The sequence below is a fragment of the Triticum aestivum genome, chromosome 1A (genome assembly GCF_018294505.1).
Source record: "Triticum aestivum cultivar Chinese Spring chromosome 1A, IWGSC CS RefSeq v2.1, whole genome shotgun sequence".
In the NCBI taxonomy this organism is placed as follows: Eukaryota; Viridiplantae; Streptophyta; class Magnoliopsida; order Poales; family Poaceae; genus Triticum; species Triticum aestivum.
This window is the reverse complement of record NC_057794.1, coordinates 209,480,861-209,489,068: the sequence shown is the minus strand read 5'-3', so window position 1 is coordinate 209,489,068 and position 8,208 is coordinate 209,480,861.

The following is an 8,208-nucleotide window of genomic DNA, read 5'->3' as shown; positions in this document are numbered from 1 at the left end:
AATCCATCACCCTCCTTTCGGTCTTCGCCTTCGTCTGCGAAGCCATGGTGGGCATCCCTCCTTTGGTTGCCTTGCTGCGCGACTTCTTCTCGCTGCATCTTGTCGACCCTACCCAATGCTGGGCGTGCCTCTGGGATTGACTTCAAGCTCCCCCTGCCCGCGGTTGGGTTCCGCGAGTGGTGGCTGTATGTGGACGCAGGGGTGCCCAGCCCCCTGCTAATGGAGCCGACCTCGCTTGATGTCCCCAATTCGGGCTGGGGCCAGGTGGCGCTTGAGAGCCCCCGGCTCGTCTTCATCTGGCGCCGCTTCACGCTCTTACGGTCGCTTGGTGTGACAGCGCCCAAGGTGGTGAAGGAGTTCCTGCTATGCCGTGTTGCTCCTCTTCAACGCCACTCTCGCCGGATGTGGGCCTTCCGTGGGCGCGAGGATAGTATGAGGCTCCAGGAAGAGGACTTGGCTCCTGAGGTGCTAAAGACGGCGCTCTTGACCCTGGCTAGGGACCCCAACCCCGGTAGCGTCCGGCAGGGAGGGGCCTTGCTGTACCTCTGCCAGAGCAGGGTCGACTTCGTGAAGCAGATGCCCGCCTTTGATGAGTGGGGGTTGCGCCCCGCCGGCCTCCAGGGACCTCGTGAGAATCCAGTGGTGGTGACTGCCCTTCCAATCGGCCAAGGCGACTCTACCTCAAGTGGCGGAGCAGGGAGGCACGAGGCGCCAGAGGCCGAGGGGGCTCCCGGCATGGTGACGGCACCGGGCGAGGCTCATGAGGAAGCAGTTATCGGGGCCCGTACCGCTGAGGCTCAGGTTGACAAACAGCTGCCCTCTGCGCCTGCGACTGGGGCCCCTGAGGCTCCAGCTGCTTCTCTAGGGGAGGCGATTGGCAGCGCACATCAGGCAGGCGCCCCTGATGCTGATCGTCTTGATGCTCCGTCTTCGTCGTAGGTTGATCCCTGCGCCCGACTATTAGGCCGCTTCCGCATGGACTTTGGGGCTCTCCGGAAGAGAAGGGAGGCCCTGGGCGACGGTTACCCTTGTCGCCTGCTGAAGCACAGAAAGTACTTCGCCACTGATGAGTAAGCCTTCTCCTTTCCCTGCTCCTGATCCTTCCGTTGCTCTTACTGACCCTTGCTCCGCAGGCCCCTTCCAGCCGAGCTTGCTGAGATGGCTAAGGAGCCATCCCCTTTGGCTTTGCCCCCTCCATCGTCCTCGACCGCCCCGAGCAGCGGAGCCCTTGTGGCGAGGGCGATCGAAGAGGCGAACCATCCCAAGGCGTATCGTGGCCCCGTGCACCTCGCGATTCTCCTTCGCAAGCCCTCTCGTGGCATAGCCAACCTGCCATGGGCTTCTCGCCTGGTCGTGGACTGCGATTGGCTGAGGCGCTTCCTGCGCTCTTCTCCTGAGGTCGGGCTGGCGCCAGGCCGGGCTTCTGACGCGGCGTGCCCGGCCATCGCGAGGGTGCCAGCCCCCAGCCCCTAGCCCGGAGGGGGAGCGCTGACTTGCAGCCCCCGGCACTTGCTTGGGGCAGATGATGGCATGGAAAATGTGCTTGAGCGCGCTTGGGAGCGTCGCGCTCTCTGCCAAGGATTCCTTTGAAGGGCGACTGACGCAGTGAGCTTGCTTGGTGAGGAGCTTGCTGATGAAGACGCGCGCCTTGAGGCCGAGGGCCTGCGCCTGGCTGCAGAGAGGCGCGAGCTGGAGGGCGCCATCGCCCTTGTGCGCCGTTAGCGCGACCTTGATGAAGCAGAGGCCAAGCCGTCGTTGGTGGCCTCTCGGGAGGCTCGGTCTCGGGCTGCTGAGGAAGCTCGGGAGGCTGACCGGTGGCGAACGGCTGCAGAGGAGCGGGCTCGGGAGCTCCTGGCCTGGTGCCACTCGTTGGAGGAGCAGGTGGAGCTGCGCGAGGCAGCCCTCGCGTCGATGAGGGTGGCCTCTAGCAACTCAGCGGAGCTCCAGAAGCGTGAGGAGGCGCTGACGCTGGAAGCCGCCGAACGTACCCGCGAGTACGAGCGTCTGGAGACGAGGGAGCGCTTGGTGACGCAGGCGGAGGATGATGTCGCTGCACAGGAGGCCCGTGTCCTGGAGGAGGTCCGACGTCGGGTGGTGATGGCGCGTTTGAACCTCGAGCATGAGTTCGAGGAGAAGCTGGGGTTGATTCGGGCCGAAGCCGAAGGCAGGACTGCTGCCCTGAGGGCCAAGCTGGAGGAGGTGACGCGGCGGGCCGATGCTTCCCGGGCCGCCCTTGAGGTGGCGCAAGGTGGGCTAACCACCTCCCAGGCTGAGGTGCTCCTTCTTCGCCAGCGGGTGGAGGAGGCTGAGGCCGTCGCGTGCCAAAACGCGGATGAGATACATCAGCGGCGGCTCCTGGAGCATGAGCACGGCCCCATGCTGACCACGCTCCGGGAGAGGGCCAACGCGGCCTTGGGCAACATTTGCAAGGAGACCATCGGCGAGCCGCACGCGGTCAACTACGCGGGCAATCTTCAATTCTTCACTGACGTGGTGACGCAGCTGGAGGCGCGGTCGATCAGGGCTGACAGGTTGGTGGAGGAGAGGAGCCGTGCCCTGCTCAGGCGTACCTTTTCTCGTGTCTTCAGCCATCTTCGGAGCATGGATCCCCACTTCGATTTTGACGCCGCCGTCGCCCTAGTCCCCCAGGCCGTCCGAGGTGAGCTGGCGCACTGGGTGGAAGACCATGTGGAGGCTCTTATCAGGGCCTTCGCCTCGGACAATGATGATGCGATCGTGGCGGCCGACGAGGGCGGCGTGATGGGCGGCCCTGATGCCGCTGGTGGCAACGCGGGCAGCGGTGGCGAGTTCAGCGACACCAGCAATGCCCCCGATGGCGCTCCTGAGGACGCATTGGGAGATTCATCCGACTGATTATGCATCGTTCCTGCTTACCCTGTATGAATAGAACTCATGTTTTGGCCTGATAGCTGTGAGAGCATTTTGGAGGGGGAGCCCCTCATGTAAAACTTGTGTTTATCGTATCAGTAGGAGCTACATTGCCCATGCGCCCGCGCCAAGTGGTTGGCTTAAGCGATGCGCTGGTCGGCTAATTTACCTTTGTCCCGTGCTGGCCCTAGGGCAGCCCGCAGGAGGCTGTGGAGCCCGTAGTGTTTCCTGATTGAATCCGTTGGACCTGCAGTAAGACGCCCTCCTGAGAGGATGCGGCGGCAGCAGTCTGGGCTGCGCGCAAGCTAGGCCTGACCCGGCTCGCGAGGGGCTCATGAGGGGAGGCAGCTGAGGCGAAGCGGTAACCGAAACGCGAGAAATTGCTCGAACGAGACTAAGCACCCCTTCCCCGAACACACGCAAATCTCAAAATCGAATCCAACTTGAATCCAGCGGGGGAAAATGACAACCAAAGGGAAGAGCAACGAAAGCAAACAAAAGGACGCGTCCGTCACCTAGTCTAGTCTTGGACGTCTTCTCACCAACGCGGAGCTAAGTGCTGCCACTAGGAGTGGGCGGGAGCCCCAGGGCCTGAGGCCGGCACCCCTGAGACTCCGGGGCGTGTACAGCCCCACTCATTATTACGTGAGAGTGTCACGGTGCGGCGAGCTTCACAGGCACTGGGCCTTCTTCACAGGTACTGGCCTTGCTTGATATCGCCAGATGAGGGCCCCGCCTTGCGCCACACTCTAGTGCCATCAGCAACGACCGGAAACTAGGACGCCACCTGATGGGGTAGAGCGGTCGCCAGCAGTTCCCCCGACGACCACGGGTCCTCCGCCGGGGGCAGGCCCTGGGGCACCTCCCCAGCGGAAGGCCTACCTCCTGAGAACGCCTTGCTCCGAACACCGCGGTGGCGATGTCGGATCCCTGCCCCTCTCCTGCAGCCCCCTGCGCCCTCCTCCCGAGGGGTAGGAGACTGTGGGAGCGGGGCAGCTGCTCGCTGTGGCGACCTGCACCTCCTGCGATCCATGGTTAGTGTATACCTGCTCCTGAAGAATTAGTGGTACCCGATAGTTGTTGCCTCCAGCGTGGCCAGTGGGACCGTCCCGGGGCTCCTGGAAAGGCTCAGCTTCTAGTGCCTCGTCCCCCTAGCTTGGACTGAGGAGCGAGCCTTGTCCGTTCTCGTGAGGGTGTCCTTGGTCCACCATGAGGGCACGTATTCCTCCGGCGCCGTCATCCCGAATGCCACGCCGTAATGCCCCGCATGCCACGTGGTCTTGCCTGACGCGCCCACCATGGGGTGGCAGCACGGCCGCCCACTGGGGCCACGGGTCGCGTTGAGTCCTTCATATTCGCGGACCGGGGGCGGGGCAGCGCCGCCGCCGGTCCGGCGCTGACAGCTTCGCTGGCGTCGGAGTAGCCTTGGAGCCCGCGGGCGCGCGCGGAGCCCTCGTGTGGGTCGCCTTGGTCTTGAGATGGGAGGTGGGTGGAGAAGGGGTGAGCCCCCAAGGCAGCGAAGCCCAGGAGCTCTGCCACTCGCTCCAGCGGCACGTCGTGGCCGCCCTCCAGCAGTCTGCACTGCAGCAGCTCTCGGGCCACCGTGAGTGCGGCTCTCGAGTTCGCCTGCTCCCGGCGGGTGTACGGTGTCGTGGTCGCGGTATGATTGGAGGCCCTTGCTGCCGACCGCGCCTGCCGCGGTGTAAGAGTTATCGAAGCCTGTCCGCGTCGCCCGCGGCCCGCAGCGCCCTGCGGACCGTGAGCTGCCTGGGGCACGGGGTCGCCCGAGGCGAGCGGTTCTGCACGGGTGGGCCACGCAGCCCATGGGTCTGGGTTGCCCTCTTGGTCGTCGGGCATGTTGATGACGACGCGACGGGGCACGGAGCGGTGGAAGACGAATTTCGGCGCACCCCTACCTGGCGCGCCAAATGTCGGATTTCGGGTTCCGGCAGACCCTTGAGGTTCGAACACTGGGGTGCGCGCGGAGATTTCGCCTCCTACCTTCCTGCAACCCTCCGCCATGCTAGGATCAAAGGAGGGTATGTTCTTGGCTGGGGCGATGAACTGCTGGGAGGAGTTCAGCCACCTTTCTCTATCTCTCTCTCTCCCTCTGCTTACCACCTCTCTACTTGTCGAGCCCTTGGAGGAGACTGAGCCGAACCCTTTGCTACGTGGGTGGCCGGTCCTATTTATAGTGGCCCTGGTTCTCTCCCCAAATATTGAGCGGGAAGGGAGCCAACAATGGCGGGCTAATTTGAAGGGGGACATCAAGTATCAACTATCCTGACAAAAGTAGTCTTCGCCTGCGCAAAGCTCTGGTGATGACGCCGTCTTGGGATCCACGATGACCTCCGTCTCGTAGTCCTCCTGGTCTTGGTCTCGTTGCACCGAAATGGCAACCTTTGCCTGACGCCTCGTACTCCACGGCTGCGCTTGCCCCCTTTGCACCAAAGAGGAAAGGAGGACGCTGCGCAGGCTGGCACCCGCCTGGCGCCCTGAGTCGTCATGGCATGTGTCACGGGCACCTCGCGAGGTACCCCACCTTGATCTCTCCGCCTCCTCGTGAGCCAGCCTGACGAGGCCATGCCTGAGGAAGCTCTGTGTCGTCCGCCCCGCGAGGCTTGGCCCCTCGCGAGGGTCTTGAGTTTGTGTCAGTGAAGATGGGCCGTGCTGGGCCCCCCTTTGAGCCACGCTGCAGGCCGCAGGCAGGCAAGTCTGGGGACCCCCGTTCCTAGAACACCGACACTCGCGGATAACTCCTGCCGCCTCTAGCTTCTGGGTCTCTTGAACGATGAAAGCCTGTTTCTCAGTAGACTACCGCCTTGCCTTCTGCTTCACGGGGCGCACATTGGGGCACACGTTGAGGTCATGCTCAATCACTTCCCTTGGGACCCCTGCTAACTGATCAGGTTCCCACGTGAACACCTTCTTGTTCGCACGCAGGAACCTGATCAGGGCCTTCTCCTGCTCAGGCTCGAGGTTGGCCCCTATGGTGAAGGTGGCGCTAGTGGGCCCGTCCTCGTCGACTGGTACCTGCTTGGTTTCCTTCTTGTCTTGGGTGAACAACTGCTTCTTTTTAGCCAGCGCAGCCCCCTTGTGCTCAAGGGCGTATGTGCTAGTGGGTGCACCACCGTGGGCGCCCTGTAAACAAGCTGGAGCAGCTGCAGCACATCCTTTGTGTCTCCTGACACGGTGAGGACGCCGCTGCTCCCAGGCATCTTCATGAGGTTGTACGCCGGGTGAGTTGCTGCCATGAACCGAGCCAAGGCCGGATAGCCGAGGATGGCGTTGTAGGGGAGGCCAACGGGGGAGATGTCAAAGTAGATCAACTCCGTGCGGAAGTTGTCGCAGGTGCCGAAGGTCACTGGGAGGCGGATCTGTCCCAAGGAGGCGGTGGAACCGGCTCCGACGCCCGAGAAAGGCCTGCTGGGTTGGAGCCGCTCCAGCGGCACATGGAGGAGGCTGAAGGCCTCCACTGAGAGCACGTTGAGTCCGGCACCACCATCGATGAGGGTCCTGGTGACGGCCACTTGGCAGATGGTGAGGGTGCACAGCATCGGGAGCGCGTCCGAACCAATGGGGTTGAAGGGGTGGTCCTCCGAGTCGAAGGTTAGATCGGCCTCGGGCGCCACCCAGCCCGGGGGGGCTGCTTGGTGCTTGGAGGCGGTGCTGCTCCAGTGGGTGAACGGCTTGACGTGATGGCTCGAGGGTGGTGCCTGGGAGCCACCCAGGAGAGCTGCAACGACGGGCGGCGCTGGTGCGACGAAACGGGTGAGGAAGAGGTCGCGCAGCTCCTGCCAGGAGGTGACAGAGGCCGTCGGCAGGTGGAGTTGCCACGCGCGCGGGACGCCTGTGAGGGCCGCGGGTAACCAGTTGGCCATCACCCGGTCATCGCCCCCGGCTCTGAAGACGGCCTTCTCGTACGCCAGCAGGAAAATCATCGGGTCCGTCGCGCCGTCGTAGCGCGGCGGCATCTCGGGCCTGAACTTGTGCGGCCACTCCACCTGTCGCAAGGCGGGGGCCAAGGCCCGTAGCCCCCTGGCCCCAGTATCAGCATCCGTTGCTGGAGCGGGCGGCGTGTCATCCGCCATGAGGGCGGGATGAGATATCGGGGGAGAGCGGGTCGTCAGGAGGGACGACTCCGGCGCACCCCTACCTGGCGCACCAAATGTCGGATTTTGGGTTCCAGTAGACCCTTGAGGTTCGAACACTGGGGTGCGCGCGCGGAGATCTCTCCCCTACCGATCTACATCTGATCTCCTCGTGCGATCTAAGCTGGAAACAACAAACAACACAAGGGACACGAGGTTTATACTAGTTCGAGCCACCATTGTGGTGTAATACCCTACTCCAGTGTGAGGTGTGGTGGATTGCCTTAGGGGCTGCTGATGAACAGTACAAGGGAAGAACAGCCTCGCGAGAGGTGTTCTTGAGCTGGTGCGATGAACTGCTAGGGTGAGTTCAGTCGCCTCTCTCTCTCTCTCTCTCTGGTAGGGCTCTACCAGATTTTTAGATGTCCCTCTACTCTGTGTGGCTAGTTCTACTTATAGAGGCCCTGGGCCTCTCCCCAAATAATGAGCTGGAAGGGCGCTAACAATTGGCCATCTTGAAGGGGAACATCTAGTACAAGTTATCCTGACCAAAGTTGGTCTTCGGCTGCCAAAAATACCGGTGATGACGCCATCTTGGGCTCCACGGTGACCTCCATCCTGCCGCTCTGCTGGTCTTGGGCTCGTTGCACCAGAATGGCAACCTTTGCCCGATGCCTTGGCCTGCGCTTGTCCCCTTTGCGCCAAAGGGGAAACAAGGACACTGCACAGGCCGGCGCCCGCCTGGTCTTGATTGTCATGGCTTGCGTCACGGGCTCCTCGTGAGGTACCCCTGCCTTGATCTCCCCGCCTCATCGCGAGCCTGCCTGATGTGGCTGCCTCTGAGGAAGCTTCCGGTCGTCCGCTCCGCGAGGCTTGGCCCCTTGCGAGGGTCTTGAGCTTGAGCTGATGAAGATGGGCCACGCTGGGCCTCCACTTGAGCCACGCCACAGGCCGCAGGCAGGCAAGTCTGGGGACCCCCGTTCCCAGAACGCCGAAAGTAGCCCCCGGGCCCAAGGCGCGCCCGGGCTTGGCCTAGCAGGGAAGCGAAGGGGCGAGCGCGAAGCACCGTGGGCCCTAACAGCCTACGGCCTTGGGCGTCGCGTGGCGGTTGACTGGACGTGGGCGTCTGCGCTTCCCCATGACGCCTTGGCGGTCGCACGACTTGACAAGTCCCTGCATACAGAGATACCGGTCATGATTACATGCGATTGTGGTGCTCGGCGGTTGG